Source organism: Parasteatoda tepidariorum, chromosome 6 (assembly GCF_982258835.1).
Source record: "Parasteatoda tepidariorum strain Cologne lab strain chromosome 6, Ptep-v5.0, whole genome shotgun sequence".
Taxonomy (NCBI): Eukaryota; Metazoa; Arthropoda; class Arachnida; order Araneae; family Theridiidae; genus Parasteatoda; species Parasteatoda tepidariorum.
The window spans coordinates 111,754,205-111,776,232 of NC_141760.1; the positions used below are offsets into that span (position 1 = coordinate 111,754,205).

Consider the following 22,028-nt stretch of genomic DNA (forward strand, 5'->3'; position numbering starts at 1 on the left):
TAGAAAATTTAGTCCCGATAGTTTAGATAAGAAATTATTGGTCTCTTAGCAAGCGTTTGAAGATCAAAGATAAATCGGAAATCGTTATGGAGAAATCTTCAGAGGAAGGCATTGGCCCACATTGGACTGTTTGACCAACTATGATGATGAGTAAGCGTTTGAAAATCTAGGCCCCTTAATGTTAATTTATAGGTTTAAGTATTTCAACTTCAGAAGGAAATCAAATTTGTAAATATTTATTTCTCAAAAACTACTAAACCGATTCTTTTGAAATTTTGGATTTTGTCATTCATAGTTACGCAGTTTGAATTGTTGTAAGACGCCCGGTGCCTGAGTGGTAACGATTCGTGCTCCTGCGCCACAGGTTCTGGGTTCGATCCTCGGGCCGGGCAAGGTTGACTCAGCCTTTCATCCCTTCAGTGGGTCGATAAATGAGTACCAAGCATGCTTGGGAACTAAACACTGGGTGTTCCGTGTTCTGCTGATCACCTAACCGGAACTTCTGCTCTCGCACCCCAGAGCCCAAGGTCAAGAAAACTGAGATGGGAACAGTAGGCCTTGGCCCTCTATGGGCTGTCCCGCCACTGAGTTTAGTTTAGAATTGTTGTAAAATTTGCACACGTTACAATTAAAAAAAATTCAACTAATATTTAATTAAGGAATAAAAAATAATAAACTTTTAATAACTATTACACATAATTTTTTTCCATGGTTTCTGTTTTAGAATTTTGAGCGAAATTTTTTAATTCATTTTATTAGTTTTCATACGCATATTTTAAAAATATCATCAGTGATATTTTCTAACTTATAGCTCTATTTGAACAAAAAATATAGTTTATTGCACTCATTTAAATATTCAATTATTTTATATTCGCTGTGTTAGATAAATTCAATAAAGAGCACAACGTGGTAGCACGTGAGGTCCCCTTTTTTTCTTCATTTTCTTTTTTTATTACTTGTTTATTTTGTGGACTGTATGTACGGAATTATAAATTTAAGATCAGTTTGAAAGTATAACAAGAATTTATCTAAATAAAATAATAAATTAAAGGACATCATTCCCTAGAAAAGAGGGATTAAAAGCTTTATTTATAGTAATTAAAAAGGTAGATCTAAATGGAATATTTTGTATTGTAGAATGTTTATACTCGTAGATTGTTTATACTGTTTTATTTAATAAAATTAGGATGTTGATATTATTTTCGTCAGTAGATGGAATATTTAGCACTCGCCTCTGGTATTAGCTGTTGAATTGTTTCTCATGCTTATAATTGCTCTCTCGCTTGACATTTTAATTTTTAGTTCTTTATTGCCCTCGTAAAAAAAGATATCAATATTTCTTTATGACTAAATAAAATATATTTTCTGTTTAGATTGTCTTAGCTAAAAAAATAGTGCGTGGAGTCCCTCCGCGTGGAAGAAGTGAATGTGGAAATGAAAATAGGAAGGGGTAGAAATTGATTTTTAGTGAAATCATATTGTTTCTTTAAGACAAACTTTATTAACAATGCTTACAATTCACAATTGATCGCATCTTTTAATTATCATTTTCGAGTGGAGAAATATCCAAATCTATAACATTTACAATGGGATTATGATAACTAAAGTAAGATACGAAATGTTTGACTTCTATTTTTTCAATATTTCTTGCAAAAACTGCATCAATGGTAGTTACCCTTTTGGCTGTTGGATCATTCCTACCATTTATCATTTCCAATCCAAATTTGTCTTTAAGGAAGGTTAATAATGCTCAGGTAACGAGACATTCACATTAAAATCTCCTGCAAGGATCACAGGCCGCTTGCAATAATCAATTTCTTCACCAGTAACGTCTGCCAGAGCTTGTGAACCTGCAGTGCATAGTGGCAATAAAGATTTTTCAATAAATAATTTAATATCCCTCATGGCTGCATTTGGTGAAATATAAATGGCAATTAGAAAACAGAAAACCTAACAATCAATTGATATTCACAAGAGATGTACCTTGACATAACCTTAAATCCGTCGCATTGTCCGTGGGATTGTTTTCACTCATTTTTTACCATTGTTATCAAAAAAAAAAATACTCCCCTATAATAATAAATACTACCCTACTAAATTATATGTGTATCAAATCAAACTAAAATATTTATAGAAAAACAATACTTTTATGACTTTTATTATTTTTATATAACAAACAATATGGAAATGAATGAGGAAAAACTGGATCCTACTAGGTGATTTGCCGGCCAATAAAAATGTAGCGTTAAACGTTTAACGCAACCTTGTTGGAAGTCGCATAAGAAGTATCACTTCAAAAAAGTTGATGTTATCGTATGTTGATGTTATCGTAAATTGAAGAAATTAGTTTCTGCAATATGTACTTTGTTTAATTTGTGTACTACTAAGAATTTTTTTGTTTTGTTATTTTGAACGTATCCTGAATTGGACATCTGTTTAACCTTAAAACGGAATATTAACGCTTGAACAAATATTTCCATCTTTTTGAAGTAATTAAAAAAAAAATGTTTTGGCGTGAACCGCTTTCCTGTTTAAGAAAATAAAGAAAAATGATCTACTAGCGAGTTAGGAAGTAGTTTAAAATAAAACTGAGTTATTTTGCAAGACGGAATTTTTGTTAGTTTTTGAAACGTGGACCTATACTAAGTTAGGACCCATTAACGCTGTCATAAAAATTTTACTCGGAACGTTTCCAAATTTTTCTTTTATTTATTCACTCATTAAAATCCAAGCAGCTTTCGCGTTTGCCGATTGCAGCTGATTAAACAATCTATTAAATATTTTAGAGTAATAAATCCGCGTTGCAGAATATAAAAGCTTATACCTTTCCTGAGGAAATGCTTCATTTCAAACTAGCACGTCATGATTTTGTCCTTAGGCCTAGTGCTCTGTTTCACACTATGCAGTGCACAAAATAACGCTTTCTCGCCTGGCACTCAAGTTTCGCTAGGTGGCAACCCACTCATTGGAAGCAGTGGCTCATTATCAGTAGCCAGATCGCAAGCTATTGCAGCGGGTACTCCTGATTACGCGTCATGTGTGCGTTCTCATCCTGATACTGCTGTTAGAAGTAGATCTCGTCTTTCCTACAGCTTGCTCAAATCAACTTTTACAAACCCTGAGTTGAAAGATATTTACAATACATCGTTTGACGCCAAAGATTTCTTCCAAGCGATTTACGACGAATTGAAAGCGACGTGGTTCCACAATGCTCGACTCTTTGCTGGCTCTCTTTCGCTGCTTTTCGAATACGCCTTGCCTCGCGTATCACCGCTTGTGAATGCCGTCACTATCGCCAATGCCATAAGTGAGTTCCTAGCCCTTAAAGTCGTAATCCCCACCGAAGAGTTCGATGATTACGTCGACGCCTACGTCGATGACGTAAGCAACGTCTTACAGAGTGAAGATGGAAGCCCGAAACCACCTGCGATTGCGATAGTTACTGCTCTACTGAACTTTTTGGCGAAAAATGGCGATCTATCGTACTCCTCATTGCACGAGTTTATTTCAATTTTAGCGGGGAATTATCGTCTGGCTTTGTACTCTACTTGCCTACCGATATCTTTTGAAGAAATTCCAAAGCTATAAACGCATTGTGCATTGGGCACGCTTAGAAACCTGTTTGATAAAAAGTGAAAAAAATGTAGCTTTCACTATTATTTTAATAAGATTCTTATTAAAAATTCATTAGAAAACTCTGGCGACTTTAATGCATGTTAACAAAGTTTTATACTTTTTATTTAAATTTAATTATTATTTAAAAAAATTTTTTTTTTCTTCAATTATTGCAAATTTTTTGTGGTGCATTTTATTTTATTTTATTGATCGTCATACTATGTTAAATCTATGTTAAGTCTATGTTAAATCAGTTACAAAATCTGTCGAAGATCAAAATGGCTCTTACTGTAGAAAAGATTATTGTGAAAATGTGACAAGCTAAAAACGTTGTCATCAAAAATGTGACAAAATACATTTTAAACTAAAGTTGAAGCTTGAGTATTTGACAAGTTAAGGTTTCTTTTATATATGTATATGCATTGATTGAGAAATGCTAAAGCGCGAACACTAAAGCATGTACAAAAAAACTCAATAATGAAATACTATGTAATAAATGATACAAGTGACTAAATAATAAAATATCGGTTATTTGATTTTTGTAATATTTTCTACCCAATTTTTCTATTTTTGGAGACTGTCATTATTATTATTATTAAGCTGTTTAACTTTTTTTTCTGCAAAATCTTAGTGTATTTTGGTATATACCTATCTTAAAGTTTGATATAAATTGCCACCATTTTTAGAGCTAAGGTAAACTAAAATTTTTTTCATTGCACGTAGTCACATATTTTATTTACTTTTTCACTGTTATTGTTTCATTTATTTATTTATTCATTCATTTTTTTTATTTGTTTACAGAAAACCTATACTTTCATGCACATTAGAATTAATTTATGGCTTTATTGCAAAAATATTTCGTTTGAAAAACTAATACATTTTTAGTAACGTACTTCCAATAATTGTATCAAGCAATTATTATTTGTCAGTTTTCTAAAGTTTTTTTTTGCTCTATATATAACTTAATGTAAAGTTATATTTATAACTATTATATAGTTATATAGATAACTATATAACTATAGTTATAGTTTAGCTTACATCAACTGTGAAAGCAGTGACAACTACACACTAAAAATGTTTTACATTGTATGCTAATTACAATATTTTACCTTTATTTTAAACTAACAAAAATTTGATGTAATAATTCTTAAGTCTGTGTTCTTAATAATTAAAAGATGATTTTATTTTAATTTCAAATTGATTTTTAAGTTTTTTTTACGATAAATTTCATGTTGAATGTTACATTCTACTAGATTCGACGAAAACTGCGTTAATTTTTAAGAAAAAGAAAACTGTGTTCTGCTTTAATTGAATTTGCTTAAATGTTGATATTGTACTGCAATACTGGTTGTTAAGAGAGATTTTTCATTTAGTTGAATCGAGCTGTCATTTCTGTGTAGATAAATTTCAACTTAGGAAAATAATTGCTGTGTCTTTTTAGAAATAAAATAATGTTACATTTAAAAAAAATAATTATATATAATGGCGCAAATTATGAAAATTATTTTTTATATCATAAGTTAAAGGATTGAAATATGTATTTGTACTTGCTATTTGTTGTTAACCAAACAGGTTCAAAATGGTAATATAAGGTCATATAAGCAAAGTGTGAGGTTTGAACAAATTGGATGAATTGGTATTACCAAATTTAGAATAAGGTGAAAACTAAAATTAATCAAGATCATAGATAAAAGATAAATAAGACAATGACATGCTATATCCAAATAAAAATAAATCATTTTGCGCAATTTGCAGATGTTTACAAAGAGAAAAAAACAAATACCCATAAAAATAATTAAAAGTATAGTTTGTCTAAAGTAAGAACTCCCCTAGCCATTCGTCTGAACCTGTGGCGGTTACCATGGTAACGAGGTATGACTATTTCAAGTAGGGGTGTGGGGTCACTGTTTTGGAGTGGTTTCGGCTAGGGTCAGCGAGAGAATCTCTTTCTTCGGTCTATTGTGTTAGTCCTAGAGTGAAACTACCCTCCCTAAAATGCGCCATTCTTGTTTCCATAACACCAGACTGTCTCAGACTTTGTGCCGGGGGGGGATTTCAAGACAAACTATACTCGCCACATACAGGAGAAATAAAAAACAACCATCACCAAATGGAGACAAATAAATTCACATTTCTTTGAATTCATTACAACATTTAATTCTGAACAAACTCGCAATTTGTTTAGTAAAACATATCTTTTGCCTCAATTTGTAACACAAGAAAGCCTAGAATTAGAAATGGGTGACAAGAGAATTTAAAATAAAGCATGATTCATTAAAATAAGATATAAGAGAAGAGAAAAAGAAATTTAACTGGCGATAAAAAGATAAATATAGAAAGAAAGATTGAATTTGAAATGGTCTTTAATGTTAAAGGAAATTAAAGGTATCAATGTAGATATTCGATTTAGAGAAATTAATTACGGTTTGTGGATTTAATTTAAATTAAAGGCTAAGAAAGAGGATGTAAAAAAATGAAATCCCTCTATACGGATGTATAGTTGGTCTAAAGTAAGAACTCCCTTAGCAATTCATCTGGACCCGTGACTGTGACTATGGTAACGAGGTATAACTATTTCATACAGGAGTGTGAGGTCATTGTTTAGGACAGTTTTTGGTTCCGGTCGGCGAGAGAAAAGGAATCTTTTTCTTCGGTCTATAGAGTTAGCGAGAAGCTATAGTGGTAGATATACTGCAGTACTCCCACAACAGAATTATAGCTGCGCTAGAATTCTGTGAACGGATACAATTGTTGATTCATTGCTGCTTTGTGAGAAGCTGGGAGAGCTGTATTAAGATCACCATACTTTTGAGTGCTGAACGTGAGGGCTGTATTAAGTTCACGGTCGTGGTCACTCCTGTGTCGGTTTTAGCAGTCGAGTGAATGCGTTGTACGTTGTGTGTGATTGAGACTGAGTAGCAACAGCACGAGGAGTAAGTGGATAATGTCGCAGTCACAAGTGGCAAGTCAACAGTTCAAAGTGAACCATCCATCGAAGTAGTCGTGCTCAAATTGAAGTGGGAGTTTCTGTCTAGGCAGGCATGTTCACATCACGTCCGAAGGTCACCAATGTGGGGGGGGGGAGTAGTTATCGACTATATGAACCTTCATCTATGAAAAGGTACCCCAAACATAGGATCAAGTTAACATGTCTTATATACTAGGGAATTGTAATTTTGTAGTGGTAGAGAATTTCCCTTCTACCACTACAAAAGAGCTTTCCCCGCCACAAAGTCTGAGGCCATCTACTGCTATGGAAACAAGAGCAGCAGAGAGCCTTAGACTTTGTGGCGGGGGAAGTTCTTACCGTAAACAAACTATACAACCCTTGGTGTCACCAAGCAAGCATGCACGAGAGATAATGTGTAAAAACTCTTAAAAAAATTCGTTAACTGGTGTAGACCCAGAAAAGCGATAGCCAATTAAATTTAAAGAGCAGAGAGTTTGAAAATAAGGGATTGGTTAAGTAAGCCCTCCTCCTTTAAAAAAATTAATGAAGAAAAAGGAAATGATGAAATTGAGGGGTCCACAGGTCCCACAGGAAGTCCAATGACCGCTTTGACTAGCGAGGAAGGGCTAATAACCGAAAGTTAATCTACCTTACAAAGGGAAAAGGGAAATTTTGCCAGACAGGAAACTTTCACAAAATAATGTGTTTAAATTGAGAGAAAAAATAACAACCCTAATTTAAGAAAATTACTTGGAAAATTTCGCGTAAAATAAATTTAAGCAGTTATATATACAATATATAAAAAAAGGAAATAAATTATTAAGAAAATTAAAAGATTACATTTAAATAAAAGAGTGAATTGTTGCATTGTAAACGTGATAATTGATTTATACTGTTTGGTAAATTTATTCAACACTGAGAAATTAAATATTTAAATTTGAATAACAAATGTAAAAGTTCAAATAATGATAAGAGAAATAAAACTTTAAGTTATATAAACATTTTAATGGGAAATTTGATAAATTACAAAAAAAAAAAAAGATTTTATTAAAATAATCAGAATATTCGCCAGAGATTTATTCATTAATGAAAAAAAGTCTTGTTTTCTACAAGTCAGTCAACAATTTCTTCAATAAAATATATTTTATTGAATAAAATATATTTTATTTCTAAGATATTTTGATTTAAAAAGTAGTTTTAAGCATTTTTCAAAAACATTTCTTGCATTTCTGAACAACCATTCTAGAAAATTGAATATTTTTAAAGATATTTCTTAAAAATTCTGATTTTTAAATTCAAATTTGTAATATTTTTTATTAAGTTTTTAGAATTTAAAATTATTAAGTTTATTTCTTTAGTATTTTAAAGAACCCTTGCTTTTATAATTTTAAGTTCTTTAACCCGTTTTCTTACACTTTCAAAACTACCCACTTCCTTTAAAATTTTATTGTCTTTCACAAAATATTGACTTTAAAAAATTTATAAGAAAAAAAAAACTAAATGACAATTGACAAAACCTTTTAAAAATTATTATTTAAAAAAAGTTTTATCAATGGTTATTTAGTTCTTTTTTTTAAAAACATTTTTAAACGATCTCTATTAAAAATGTTGTTTCTTTGAAAAGTGATTGAGATGAAGCCATATCGACGCATTTTTCCTAAATAATGAGCTGCAAAGGGGGCGAGGGTAGGTAGTATTGATTGATTGATTTATTGAAATTACATACATTTGCTGACTTGTGTGCTCAATACATAGGCTTATAAGTCATTGTCAAGTAGAAAATACAGATAGAACAATTCAGAGAAAGACATCACAAAGAATACATCCAGGGTTACGGCGGGATTTGAATCCGCTACCTCAACGCTTAACAGAGCGTTTGGACCGGCGATACCGCTCGGCCAGGGAGGCCCCTAGGTGGTATTTGTCCTCGTTAAGCTGCTCTACCGTAAAGTGCCCGACTTCGCGCGCAAGTCGTCGGGTTACCAAAGCGGGGATGCCATTCCTTTTGCAGAGGTTCAAAATTGCGGAGGGCATGTCTTTGGATCATCCTCAGGAATGTTTCTCAGACCATCGCCAATAGCCCATTGTGAAGTTCTACTGCGACGTAAATACTATAAAACTACAACTATAAATAATAAGGGGTGGCAGCCTTGGCAGTGTGGTCTCGCCATTCCGACAAGTGCTCAGAAGCGCAGACGTAGCAGGTTTGAATTCCATTATAAACCTTTATGTAATGTCTTTCTTCTACTTGTACTATCTGCTCTTCAAATTGACAAAGGCTTATGAGTCGTACTTTCTGATGAGCCTACATGTCCTGCACATGAATGTGCAACTACCCTAGGGGCAAAGTAACTTGGGCCCTCATTGAACCAATATTCACGAATATTGGCTCAATACGGGTTCAAAGGTTCGATATTTTCCCGATACGGGCCCTACATAGAAGTGTTCACTTTACTGCCACTTTAAAACCAATATCAACCTGTCAGATTCACCCAATATTTTATAATCATAATTCAGCCAATATAAGCCCTATATAGGCCGATATTGACACTGCATAGGACCAATATTAAAAAATCTAGACGTCCCAATATGGGTCCCGCGGAGCATGTTCATATAGGATCCGTATTGAGCAAATTTTGAGCCAAAACTAGGACCAATGAGTGAAAGAATGAAATATAGATCCAGGGTTGCATTAAGAATCCAACCCACTCACTTCAAATTACTTAGCGGATTGACAGTACGTGAAGACACATGAAGTATTGCCATGAAGAACCCAACCATTTTTTCATTCATACATACATATAAGCAGACTTGTGCGCTCAATACAAAGTAATATTTCTCTTGAACTCAAAAGGTAAGATGTTACGAAATAAGGAAGTACAGACCTAAAGATTCATCATGGTTATGGCTAGATTCGAACCCACTACCTCTATCCTTCACAGTGTTTGGTGGAAGGACAACACAAGGGAGGCTCTATTCATATTGTTTATTGGGATGACATGCAATTGCAGTCCTTGTCAAATAGAAGGACAGATAGCACAATACAGAGAAGGACAAGAACGAAGATACATCTTGGGTAACAACGGGATTCAAACCCTAAGCACCGGCGTTGTTCAAACCCGCGTCCCGCTGTGGACTGATTGTTAAGACACGGTTCGCAGCAGATCACCGAAGTCAAGCATCACTGGCTACGGTCAGTGTGCGGGTGGGTGATCACTTGGATCAGTCTGCGTAGGGACCGAGGGTGTGCGGTATGGGTCCTCGTTAAACTGTGCTACCGTAAAGTGCACGACTTCGCGCACAGGTCGTCGGGCTACCGAAGCGGGGGTGCCATCCCCTCCGCAGATGATCAAAATTGTGATGGCATGTCTTCGGATCATCCTCCGGGATGTTTCCCAGACCGTCGCCAATAGCTCATTGTGCAGCTCTAGTGCGACGTAAATTAACAACAAACCCGCACGTAAATTCAAACCCGCTACCTCCACGCTTTGCAGAGAGTTTGGCAGACGATACCAGTCAGCCAGGGAGGCCCCCTCTATTCATGTAAAATTTTACTAATTAAGCAAAAGTCAGCAACCGGAAAAAGTTTCATTCACAGTTTTTCTTACCTGTATAAAAGCGCATTATTTATTTTTTCTTGACCCACTAGTCTCTTTTGTTTGTGTTGAAAGCTACTAAATAGTACGTATTCAAGTTTTGTGGCCTTATGATGTTTAATCGCATAAGGTAAGTTTATTCTTTTTTATTTATTTAAATGTGTCATTAATAAGTGGATCTAGTTATTTTTAAAGTTGCAAGTCAAGTTCGTGTTAATAAATTTTACTTGGTTATGCTTTACTTAATGTATTCCAGTTTAGTTTTGTAGCAATTCAACTAGTATAAAATAAGTAGTCAATAAAAAGGTAAACGTAGGACTTATTGTTTTTCGTTTCACAAAATAAACGCCTCTATTTATTTTGCTGAATATACAACCCTAATATTAACTGCTTTCCTTCAAACATGCACCAAGTTCAGAATTTTAATGAAATAAAGTAGGTATAATACTTAATTTTAGAATCCATGGAAAGCATATTAGATACGCTATCTATGTAATATGTAATCTAATACTATAAAATTCATTAAATTTTTAAATAATCTAATACTGTGTGTATAAATGTATGTTGAAAGTTAACAAAAATTTTCAAATTTTAGCATTCTGTAATATACACCATTTTTTTTTTCAAGAATTCAAAATAGGAAATTTAAACTTATTTCTTATTTTCAAATTTATGCTTTTTTATCGTAGGGTTAAATTGTTTATTTGAAAATTTTATGCCTAATTTTTGAATCTATTAAATTGATCTGAATCAATATTCTACGTAATTTAGTATTTTTATTACGTTATGAAAGGAAAATTCATTAAACTTTTAAATAATTGTTATCTCTTGCCTGCCGTAGTACGATAGATTATTTTTTTTAAGATTATACATCAAAAATAATTTCGTAATCATTTTTTGTAATCTTCATTGTCTTAATCATTTTGTAATCATTTTTACGTGATAGAATTTTTTTTCGAAATCCAATTTTTCGGATTTTGAAAACCAGAATTTGATCAGAAATAATCATTTTTTCTAAGTAATAATTTTTTATCAATAGTTATCAAAAATATATAATAGTATCAATAATAATAGTATCAATAGTAATATAAATTCATAGTAATATAAATAATAATGGTCATAATAATATACTGGTTCTGAAAACCAGTATATTATTTTGTAAATTGCTTAGATATGTGTTGACATCGCTTATAATTTAATCATATTTTGCGCTACACGTAAAGGGAAACCACATCTTTTATATTGCTTGGCATTTAAAGAATTCTAGCTAAGTGCTCAGTAATCGCAATGAATTTTTAAGCATGTTTGATCAAGATTAAATTGCAATTAAAATTATCAAATTTTGCGTTACACGCTAAGAAAAACCACGAAAATGTTTTTCAGATTGCTTTTATTGGTAATAGGATTCAGCTAAATGCTCATTATCTAATAGAAAATAGTATTTAATAATCAATCATTTTTTTTTATCATCGTCCTTGATAGATGACTTGTCATCTTTGTGAATATAATGAAACGCTGTTCTTATTTTTAACACAACCCATAAAACAAAGTAAATTGCAATTTAAATATCTGAGTGCAATCATATTTATGAAAGTTCTAAGAATAATTTATTTTAATTAGGATTAAATTAAAATAATCACATTTTGCGTTGCACGCAAAGGGAAACCACGAAAATATTTTTCACATTGCTTCGTGGTTATAGGATTCCAGCTATGTGTTGAAATTATTTTTTTTATAAACAACCATTTTTTTTATTATTATCCTTAATAGAGTATCATCCTTCTGATATAACGAAAAGCTCTTGTTATTAACTCAACCCATAAGACAAAGTAAGTCGCAATTTAAGTATCTAAGTAAAATTATATTTATTAAAGCTATAAAAATAGCCTATTTTGATTAATATTAAATTAAAACTATTAAACCTTGCGTTACACGCTAAGGAAAACTACGAAAAGGTTTTTCAGTTTGCTTTTATTGATAATAGGATTCTATCTCAATGTTCATTATAACAATGAAATTTTTTAATAATAAATCATTTTTTAATCATCCTTGATGTGTAGCCTATCATCTTAGTAAATGTTGTGATTACTTTAGTTCCTCTTATTTTTGTACACAACCTAGATATCAAAGTAACTTGTAATTTAAATGCAAAGTAAAACTATATTTTGAAAGACTTTTTGAATGAAAATAATTAGAATTTACATTATGCCTAATTGAAAAACATGAAAACGTTTTAATAACAAACTAATTGAACGCTTACAAACGATAATGAGATTCTATCTGAGCAATTATTAAAATTTTTCAATTTATTGTGCTTTATATAAAATTTAATGTTTTGGGCAGCTTAGATTGCTAACAAAAATGTTCATTATTTTATTCCATTCATTTATTTATTTTATTAAAATTATTAAGCACTTAAATTGTGTTTTTTTATTTCAAGCAATAGAATTTTTGAATGATATAAAAAATCAGTTTTTAATAATATATTAGATTTCTTTTGTTTTTAAAATTTACAAATAAAATATTAAATTCGGAAAAAAGTGAGTTCTAATATTTGCGAATTTCAGATTTTTCTAGTACAGAGACAGAATGTTATTAATTATTACGGTTTACAATTTATAAAAATCAAATAAGAGAAAAAAGAACAAATTATAGACAGCTACTATAAAGAAACAACTTCAATGAAGTTTTGTTTAGTCAATCTGCTCACTGGAGGGCGTTGATATAGAGTAGAACTAGTTACTAGACCAGTGGTGTCGAAGTTTACCGTGACGTCCGTCTGATCGAGTGATTGATCTTACTGCTTTTATATCTAAGCGATACACCCATACCGAGTTGTAAAATATGGCATCGTAAACAAATATGAAATATCAACGTTTTCTGTTTTTTACCTAATTTTGATGAAGTCAGTTGCACCATAGAAGTATTTATGCATCATACTTCACAATTTATGCTACAAATTCAAAGATTCGAAAACATCATCTGGATCATGTTTAGTAATGTGTAATTTAGTCATGGAAGAATTTACCCCGACCCGCCCTTATTTAGGGCATACGGGTAAATGTTTATTAAAATCAAAAAAAAAAAAAATATCCAGAGAACAGTAGAAACATAAATTACATAAAATACACATCAGACATGGCAACAGCCCATGAACATGGCAGGCGTAGAACAGCTAAAATCATGTAAGGTGCTAAACATTAAAAGAGCAATATATTAAAAGTGTCAATTAAAAGAATAATTTAAAAGAGCAATTTGTGTAATTTAGTCATGTTAGCGTCATCTGTCACAAACTATCGTCTTCACCCCCTTACAAAGAATTCGAAATTCCACACTTTTAAAAGATTTTACTAAGAATTACTGCATAGCATCTTTTCTTTTAGGAAAAATGTAAGAAGAGAACAATGTCAAATATTTCTAACTTAAGATAATTTTGTAGACGATATAATATTATGTTCATGTATGTTTATGTTTTTCAATTTCGGAAATGTTTTAAACTTGGTTTCTTTCAGCGATAGATTTAGCCTATTTCTAGTAAGTCGGGAATCTATCTCAAAAATTAGGGATCGACTGATGCACCGGTATTTCATTCTAAAAATATCTCTGTTATAAAAACGTAAAATAGTTAGGAAAAATATTTTGAATATTAAAAACTGTTTTGAATAATTTCTTGGTGCTTTAATGACTAGTTTAGACCCTTTATGTATCCTAGATCCTTTATGTCTCCTTATTTTTTACAATGGTTCATCAGCCGACAGTATTTTAATTCTTTTTTTTTTCATACTTTTTTTTTTTGCGTGATTTAATGAGATTCTTTACACCTAGTTCAAAGTTATCACTTTCAGCATAGCAAGTAAAGTATACGTATTTTCTTTCTATCTTTGTGAATAGAGCTATAGCATAAGTAAATAAATTTTTTGTCACTTTTTTTTTTCGTGTTTAGAATGCATTTCTCTCAGCCTGCATTTCTTATTGTAATCTAAGAACAAATTTTACTTTTAGGCATTGATAGGTTTCTAATATGTGATAGTTCTGTTCTTACGCACAACTTTCTAAATACGAAAAAAAAATACATTCACAAGTTTCTTTGCAAGTTAAGAGGTCTTAAAATTTATTTTTAAAATTTCAATTTACTCCAAAATTCAAGAGACTCGAAATTTTCCAGAATTAAAAAGTCCCGCGGTGGACTGATCCTGAAGATACAGTTCCCGGTGTTCAGTAAGAGGGTGGGTGACCACTTTGATCAGCTGCGCAGGGACCGAGGGTGCGCCGTATCAACCTCGTTAAACTGTTCTATCGTTAAGTACTCGACTTCGTGAGCAGGTCGTCCAGCTACTAAAGCGGAGGAACCAACCCATCCGCAGAGGATCAAAATTGTGATGAAATGTCTTCGGATCATCCTCCGGGATGTTTCCCAAACCGTCACCAATAGCCCATTGTGCAGTTCTAGTTGCGACGTAATTAAATTTACCTACCTACCAGAATTAAAAAAGTTAGTTGAAATTAAAGTGATAAAATTGCTATTTCAATGTTTCGAAAGAGATTATACATATAATTATCATCTCTGGGAGTTATTAAAATTAAGAAAAACGTTGAAGAGAATAAAAAATTCTTGACTTAATCTGAACCATTAAAGCATAAATAGTTTCTATCTATAATATGTATCCATATCTAAAGGAATATTTTGGTAAAAAAAAAAATTCAAGAATAGAACAGTAGATGATTTTTTTTATCATGAAAAATGCTGCTGGTATCGTATTATTAAACAAATTTTGGCGTAACATTTTCGCTTTATAAATTGATTAAATTTGCGGAATAATTATTTTTATAGTTTTTTTAATAATCTGAATAAAAATTAGAATAAAAATGCTTAGTAATTGAAGCCTAAAAGTTAACTGATCATTATTAACTCATAAATACCACAGTCGAAATTGTTTAATGATTTTTTTTTCTTAAATCAAAACTAATTGTCGTGAATTCAGCTAGGAATTTATGTATGTAAATAATTGTTTTATTTAAAAGAGTCGAAAAATCCGTAAATTATAAAGATGCAATTAAAAAACGGTAAAGAATCTAAAATTATGCTAGACTTCAAAACAGTATTTTTGCAATTTCTCTTTGTTTAACACAAATTAGTTAATTAAAAAATAATAAAAAAAAGCATCTTTTTCTGGCCAATCCTGAAAAAGAAAAAGCTATGTTTTCACTCTTATATTCATTTGGAGTTAATTAATTAAATGTAAAGGAAATAATATTAATAATGATAATTTTTGCTTAAATAATTCGCGTGCACGTATAATTCATTTTTAATAGCTTCGAAAAATATACTTATGGGCTAATTTTGTTAGAAAAAGATTTGAACAATTAAATTATTTAAACAAATTGTCCTACCCAGCTTTTCATCAAAAAAAATGTTTTTTGAAAAATTTATTTTATATTTAATTTTTTAAAAGCAGTTTATTTGATTACTTTTCTTAAGAAATTCTTTCGGCAAATCTGTTAATGATGCTTATTTTTATATAAAAAAAGAACTTTTTTGATGATGGTCGCCTTTTGTATTATTATTAATTAAACCTTAGGAGTTTCTAAAACAATTTTTTTAAAAATTGTTTTTGGATAGCTTATATTAAAAGAATATACAAACGAAAAAAAACTTAGTGGATTTTGTATCCGTTGAAGGCGGTAGCAAGATTAGATTATTATATGATGTTGTTTTTCACATTTTTCATAAATGGCACTGTAAAGTCTTATACATTTTTAATTCAAAGCGTTAAGAGTAAAAATAGAAATTTTTTATAGGAATTTTAAATGAGGTGAAATAAGTAAAAGGTAAATAAACAAATTATTATTATTCAAAGAATATTCAGATATAAAATGCATTTGATGCTGTCATTAGTTTTTGAATTTTGTCTAAGTTATGTCAAAGCTGCGGATTTGTCTTTTTTTGCACAGCATAATTTTGCAGAGCAATAGAAAAATCAACGCAAGCGGCAAAAAATTCGAAATAGAGATTTTTTATATATTTGGCATTTTCGTATAATAAGACACTTGTTTCAGAAATTTTCTTCTCAGAAATAAATTGTGTTTTATCAGTTTTTTGAAATTCTATTATGGTGTTCATAGCATTTGTAAGGAAAATAATTGTCAAGCAACTAGTTTCAAAACCAATCCAGAAGCACTTTTGAAACATCGTGAAGCACCTATTATTTTTTTCAATTTTACCGCAGAATTCTGCATTTTAAAAACTATTAGCACTGGTATTGTGATTATTTTGTAGACACTTACTTTAATATCTAAAAATACAGTTAAGTGTCTCACTTAAATTTCGAATAACTATTCAAGTAATTAAATAGTTTTATTGATGCTGATCACTGATGATAATTGCGTACTTTTTTTATTGAAATAATTTTTATAAAAACTTCTGACATTTTTAAAAATTTCAAATTATACTCAATTGCAAGTTAGGAAAAACCCCATTATCCTCGTTTGCATCTTAGAGCACGCCAAGTGGATGTCAAGCTCCCAGCGCTAACGTTGCCAACGCTTGAAACGTTTTGCGTGCTTTTTGCTTGCTTTCTTATTAAAAAAACAACAATCAATCAACAAGAAATAAGAATTAATAAAAATGTTATCTCAAAATCGTGACTAATACTCGTCTTTCTGTTCGCATTTAAAGAAACTGATGAAAGAATAATAGATACTGTTTCTTGCAGACTATTTTTTTTTTCTGGAGTGAAATAAAAGTAAAAATTCTTTATCTTGCATTTGATTTGTTAAGAGTATGTCAACGCCATTTTTAGTGGTCCAATCAAATCCAATGCTCTTGCAACGTCATATAGTTGGTTCTTTTTCAAGAACGAGCGTTCGTCTTGCTTATCGAAATATGTTGTCAAATCTAGTATTCCAGTAAGACTACGGAAGTGCAACATTTTTTTATAGTTCTATGATGTATATCGTAAAGGATAGGAAAAATTAAATTTCTGTCTGAATTGTTTAACTTTTAAAAACATTCTTATTGTTTTGAAAGTATATTTGTGTAATTTGATAAACGAAATAAAACAGAACTATATGCAGTCGCGGATGCTTACTTAAATCCTATACGGCACTGGCCTTTTTTTTTAAACTTCCAACGGAGTACAGTTCCTGAATTATTAAATTTTAATAAGTTTGCGTATTTTTAAAGCATGCCAAGATATTTATGACAATAAAACTAATTATTCTCGCCTTTTGTTCAAAGCCAATTCTTTTTTTTTTTTTTAAGTGCCCTCTTAAGATCAGATTTTTTTTAAGAACGGCCTATTAGGATCTAAAAATCATCCTAAAAATATTTTGATCTCTTCAGGACAATTCACGTAAAAATTCTGGCATCAATTCTATGTAGAATAATTATTTAATCAATTATTAATCGCATTTTTGATTATAAAACATTCACTTTTATGTACTGTATCTTTAAATGAGTGATTGGTGTTATTTTAATATTTTTTATAAAAAAATTTTAAGTGTCTCTATATTTTTTTAAGTGCTCTATTTTAAGCACCCTCTTAAGATCAGTTCTTAAGATCTGTCTCTTAGGATCGAAAGATTATCCTAAAAAGATAAAAAGGATTGTGATCTTTTAAGGATCATTCATGTAAACATTCTGGAATCAATTCGATGTGGAATTGTTATTTAATCCATTATTAATCGCATTTTTGATAATTAAAAAAATTTTTTATGTACTATATCTTTAAATGGTATTATTTAAATATTTTTTATAAATAAAAGGATCTTAAGGATCCAGATCTTCCAAAGTCAAATGGAATCTCTGAAGTTCATAAAATGCAATCGTTTTAAAATTGATTAAAGAAGGTAATATCGATTATACAATCGATTATTTATTCTATTGTTTTAAAACCGATCGATTATATATTCGGATCGTGATATATGGATCAAAATATTCAAATGGCTGGCTTTTTCGGATAATACTTCCACGTTAAAGAAAAAGAAAATAGAAGAGATTCAGTATATCTCGTAGTTCCATTTTTTCTTCTGAATCTTGCAACTTTTATCAGTTAGTCACCGTCAGATGAATGGGTACTTTTGGTAAGAGCATTTTCTCTAATGGTGGGTTTTTTGTTTTGCTGCAATACTTTGTTTTCCATTTCTTCGTTATGAATTACACGATCTAGAAGAAGAAAGAGAAAATAATGGCATTTGTAGGGCTGAAGTCAGTTTGTTTGATGGTTGGAAATATATTTCCACTACTTTATTTTTATAGCCTTCACATTATTCCATGAGTTTTTATGGAAACCACATTATTGGATTTGGAGGTTTATTCGCGTCATTTAACCGGCGAAAAAAAAATCATTTTTACTTCCTAAAACTCGTTTAGCACCGTTGCATTCAGGCGCGGGATGAGATAGAGATAAAGAAAGAGAAATTAAAATAACTAATCTATCCTCAGCAGATATTATTATATTTATTCGATATTTTAATATCAACGAATAAATTAATATCAAATCGGATACAAGTATTTCGGGCGTTCACCCCTAGCGAATATGTGAAAGCATTCACGGTAAAATATATGCTTCTAAAATCATTTTTTTAAAGTATGCATTTTTAGGCAGTGGTAACCTTATGCATTTTATGCATCATTATGCACTTTTAGAGGTATCATTGTGCATTCTAAAATAAGAAAAGCAACGGTGGACATCTGGGACACGTGACTGGGGTAGAAAAGAAGAGAGTTAACTATTGATTTCTAGACAAACGAGGTATTGCATAATATGTACTCCCCCCACGCTGAATTCATGTCAAACAAAAGTTGACAAGACCAATAATTTCAATTTTAAGTCCACGAAATACAATGTTGACAAGGAAAACATTGTTTTTTTAAGCACTATCTGCGTTACGTCTTTTTGCTAATAATTTAGAAGTAATGTGATTTTTATGAATGAAAATTAATTCAGGATTCCTTTAGTACCCTATAACTTCTCAAATAATATTCTTTCCAAATCTTTTAGTCTTGTTCGATTAAGGGTAAAACAATACATAAGTTATAGTACAGAGCTCAAAAAAAGAAAAAAAAAACTTGATTAACTTTTGATGTAGTTTTTGGAATCAAATATTAACATATTTTCCAATAACTTCATCAGTTAATTAAATTATTAATACAGATCATGTTTCAAGTATCGAAATCTTACATAAAAACGTACTTTCTATGAATAAACACATTTTTTACCGATATATTTGGAATAAGGGTGAAGGGCAATCTAGAAAATATGGATCTAGTTTAATCAGAAGAGCGACCGAAAAATATTAAAATAACGAATAAAAAAATTGAAACATATAATTAGAGCACAATTTTTCTCTTAGATGAAATACAATTAACGAGTTTTTATGGCTACTCACAATTTATCTAAAATTTGAAAAGACAAAATTGTAGGTTACTTTGCAAGAGCTTCTTTAGCGTAGTCCGTTAAGGTGTAGTTTGTCTACGGTAAGAACTCCCCCCTGCCACAATGTTTCAGGCCGTCTACTGCTATGAAAACAAGAATAGCGCATTTCAGGAAGGGTAAATTCTCTTCATTCTAGGGCTAACACAAATAGACCGAAGAAAAAGTTTCCCTTTCTTTTGCCGACCCGAGCCAAAACCTGTCCTAAACAATGACCCCACACCCCTACTTGAAATAGTTATACCTCGTTACCATAGTCACCGTTACGGGTCCAGACGAATGGCTAGAGGAGTTCTCGCGCTAGACAAACCATACTCTCTGCCTCTCTCTTTGAGATGCGGACTTACGTCCGTATAGATTGATTTAAATTTTTTTGCATCCTTTTTCTTAGCCTTTAATTTTGATTAAATCCACAAACCGTAATTAATTTTTGTAAATCGAATATCTACATTTTTGCCTTTAATTTCCTTTAACATTAAAGACCCTTTCAAATTGAACCTTTTTATTTTTTCATCACTAGTTCAATTGCTCTTTATAACACAATAGACCGAAGAAAAAGATTCCGTTTCTCTCGAAGAGTCAAAACCTGTCCTATAAAATGACCTCACACCCCTAATTGAAATAGTTATACCTCGTTACCATAGTCACTGTCATTGGTCCAGGCGAATGGCTAGGGGAGTTCTTACTTTAGACAAACTATACCACTCACTCCGCTGGTGGCACTGAGTTCCATCCTGGCAGCTGACTGAACAATAGGCATTTATGCGCGGCAAGATTCCAGATAGATGTCGTTGCAGTGATAACCGAGGAAATTGACTTCGTCTAAAGTCTTAGCCAAAATAGAATCGCGAACTAAATCTGTGTTAATACAATAAAACAATTTAGGATCTCTTAACTGAAGACTTTTTTAATTTGGATGTAACAATCTGAACACACAGACGCGAAATGAATGTAATAATTGTGTACTTGCACTTCAAGAAGATCACAGATACCCACACATGTGACCTATGACGTCAGTACCAGCTAATCTTTATCAGTAAAATGGCGTATTGAAGTTGAGCTAAGTTTGTCTACATAAGTTAGAATGTTAATTAACGTTAAGTTAATTAAATACATAGCCGTATTATTACATTGAATTAGTTGAAATATAATTCTTTCTCCTCTACTTCTTTTACTTAACTTAGATTTATTATTTATGTATTTTATTGTAATAGTGGTATACTTTTGTTTTGTGTACCTAGCAACTTCGAGGCATAATTATTGAAAGAATTTAGAATGTGCTACTTAATAGAATTGATACTTGATGGGCTTGGCTTACTCGAAATAGAATGGGAAGAACAGTTTCTAACGTAAACAAATGCCACGTTTCAACAACCCATCAGGATCGAGATACAAACACTATCTATTGTGGGGTTTGTTGAGTGCAGAGCCTTCTAATGAAACAAAATTTTCAGTTCTGGCAAAATAATTGGTTACTTTTGAATTTCTCGCTACTGTAGAAGTATAAATGTATTCAGTGTAACAATTTTATATTTCCTGTCGATGCGGAAGTCAATAAACTCGAGATCAGCATTTCAAAGGTCAAATTAAGGATTAGAGCTTCAAAGCTTGTTCCACTCTGATAGATTTCATAGGGGTTGATGAGCTTCCGCGAGCTAGGAACTTAGCTCCCTAGTCTTCTTATAAAAACTTGGTTTAAATTGGAAATTTATCGTGGAAACATTCCTGTCGTAGGCATTTCATAAAATACAGAAACTACGTAACTCAGTCTGTAGGCAAATGCCCTTTACACTAGACATGTAGTTTAAATTAAAAATAGTTTTCTCTACTTAAAAACTTAAAATTAAAATTTTTTTTTTAAATTTTATTTTTAATAATAATTATGTGTATTTGTTTATAACGGCACTTTCTTCAACTATTCTGTAACGCGACCTTAATTTCTTTTCGTGAAAGGAATAGTTAGATTTAATCCATGACTTAAATGTTCGAGATCTTATGAGTTTTATATATTTCGATTCTACTGTCACATGCCCTTAAAACTGTAAAATCAAATGCTTTCAAAATGTTACTCAACATGTTTTTTTTCTTCCTCTAAGCTCTTCAGAATTTCCCTTTAAAATAATGGTAAAAAAATAGCAGTTATTTTCGACGATAAATCCTTCCGTGTTTTAATTAATCTCTTAAGCTGGAAGATACGCAAAACTGAATTAATTTTTTTTTTTCTAAAGGAAAAAAAAAGTTAATTGCTGATTGGGGGGAGGAAAAAAAACTCTCACAGATTGCAAACCTAAGACTCAAAGGATATGAAACGTTATTTCGGCTTCAATAAAAAATGGAATTTCTTAGAATAGATAGGTAATGGAGACCGTTTTAATTTCTCCAATTACTTGTGTTTTAAAAAAAAGTTTATTTTTGAATCTTAAAGAATTAAGG

At 31.2% G+C, this 22,028-nt stretch overlaps 1 long non-coding RNA gene across 1 annotated transcript in view; it reads left to right on the plus strand.

Moving 5' to 3' along the window:
- Positions 1-10,052: 10,052 nt before the first annotated feature.
- The window catches only part of LOC147808282 (uncharacterized), a 35,724-nt gene continuing 23,748 nt past the window's right edge, over positions 10,053-22,028 (plus strand). Inside the window, exon 1 of the long non-coding RNA XR_015434818.1 lies at positions 10,053-10,291. This is a non-coding gene — a long non-coding RNA (uncharacterized LOC147808282). The remainder of the gene's footprint in view (positions 10,292-22,028) is intronic.